The sequence below is a fragment of the Bison bison genome, unplaced genomic scaffold (assembly GCF_000754665.1).
Source record: "Bison bison bison isolate TAMUID 2011002044 unplaced genomic scaffold, Bison_UMD1.0 scf7180017864466, whole genome shotgun sequence".
In the NCBI taxonomy this organism is placed as follows: Eukaryota; Metazoa; Chordata; class Mammalia; order Artiodactyla; family Bovidae; genus Bison; species Bison bison.
Window position 1 is genome coordinate 4,105,993 of NW_011495027.1, and position 2,050 is coordinate 4,108,042.

A 2,050-nucleotide genomic window follows, 5' to 3' on the forward strand; every position below is an offset into this window, starting at 1 on the left:
AATTAGTTTCCAGACATGGCCACCTATCCCCCATTCTTTACATGTCATTAGCCCCATTAGACTATGGGCAGAAACTATATCTAATCCCCTTCAACAGTACGGAGTGCAGCACAGAGTATGTTTGGCACAGTAGTAGGCAACCAGGAACACTTGTGAAATTGGTTTGGACAAATAACCCACAATGTCTTTGCTGTTCAGATCAGATCAGTCACTCAGTCATGTCCGACTCTTTGCGACCCCATGAATCGCAGCATGTTAGGCCTTCCTGTCCATCACCAACTCCCAGAGTTCACTCAGACTCACGTCCACTGAGTCAGTGACGCCATCCAACCATCTCATCCTCTGTCGTCCCCTTCTCCTCTTGCCCCCAATCCCTCCCAGCATCAGAGTCTTTTCCAATGAGTCAACTCTTTGCATGAGGTGGCCAAAGTACTGGAGTTTCAGCTTTAGCATCATTCCTTCCAAAGAAATCCCAGGGCTCATCTCCTTCAGAATGGACTGGTTGCATCTCCTTGCAGTCCAAGGGACTCTCAAGAGTCTTCTCCAACACCACAGTTTAAAAGCATCATTCTTCAGTGCTCAGCCTTCTTCACAATCCAACTCTCACATCCATACATGACCACAGGAAAAACCATAGCCTTGACTAGACGGACCTTTGTTGGCAAAGTAATGTTTCTGCTTTTGAATATGCTATCTAGTTTGGTCATAACTTTCCTTCAAAGGAGTAAGCGTCTTTTAATTTCATGGCTGCAGTCACCATCTGCAGTGATTTTGGAGCCCAGAAAAATAAAGTCTGACACTGTTTCCACTGTTTCCCCATCTATTTCCCATGAAGTGATGGGACCAGATGCCATGATCTTCGTTTTCTGAATGTTGAGCTTTAAGCCAACTATTTCACTCTCCACTTTCACTTTCATCAAGAGGCTTTTTAGTTCCTCTTCACTTTCTGCCATAAGGGTGGTGTCATCTGCATATCTGAGGTTATTGATATTTCTCCTGGCAATCTTGATTCCAGCTTGTGTTTCTTCCAGCGTTTCTCATGATGTACTCTGCATATAAGTTAAAAAAACAGGGTGACAATATACAGCCTTGACGAACTCCTTTTCCTATTTGGAACCAGTCTGTTGTTCCATGTCCAGTTCTAACTGTTGCTCCCTGACCTGCATACAAATATCTCAAGAGGCAGGTCAGGTGGTCTGGTATTCCCATCTCTTTCAGAATTTTCCACAGTTTATTGTGATCCACACAGTCAAAGGCTTTGGCATAGTCAATAAAGCAGAAATGGATGCTTTTCTGGAACTGTCTTGTTTTTTCTATGATCCAGCGGATGTTGGCAATTTGATCTCTGGTTCCTCTGCCTTTTCTAAAACCAGCTTGAACATCAGGAAGTTCACGATTCACATATTGCTGAAACCTGGCTTGGAGAATTTTGAGCATTACTTTACTAGCGTGTGCTATGCTATGCTATGCTAAGTCACTTCAGTCGTGTCCGACTCTGTGTGACCCCAGAGATGGCAGCACACCAGGCTCCCCCGTCCCTGGGATTCTGCAGGCAAGAACACTGGAGTGGGTTGCCATTTCCTTCTCCAATACATGAAAGTGAAAAGATAAAGTGAAGTCACTCAGTCGTATCCGACTCCTAGCAACCCCATGGACTGCAGCCCGCCAGGCTCCTCCATCCATGGGATTTTCCAGGCAAGTGTACTGGAGTGGGGAGTGCAATTGTGCGGTAGTTTGAGCATTCTTTGGCATTGCCTTTCTTTGGGATTGGAATGAAAACTGACTTTTTCCAGTCCTGTGGCCACTGCTGAGTTTTCCAAATTTGCCGGCATATTGAGTGCAGCACTTTCACAGCATCATCTTTCAGGATTTGGAATAGCTCAACTGGAATTCCATCACCTCCACTAGCTTTGTTCGTAGTGATGCTTTCTAAGGCCCACTTGACTTCACATTCCAGAATGTATGGCTCTAGGTCAGTGATCACACCATCGTGACTATCTGGGTCATGAAGATCTTTTTTGTACAGTTCTTCTATGTATTCTTGCCATCT

General features: G+C 44.9%; 1 protein-coding gene across 1 annotated transcript in view; it reads left to right on the forward strand.

Annotated features, from left to right (window-relative positions):
* Positions 1–2,050, forward strand: part of CLCA2 (chloride channel accessory 2) — a 41,287-nt gene that overhangs the window by 19,309 nt on the left and 19,928 nt on the right. The window lies entirely within an intron of this gene.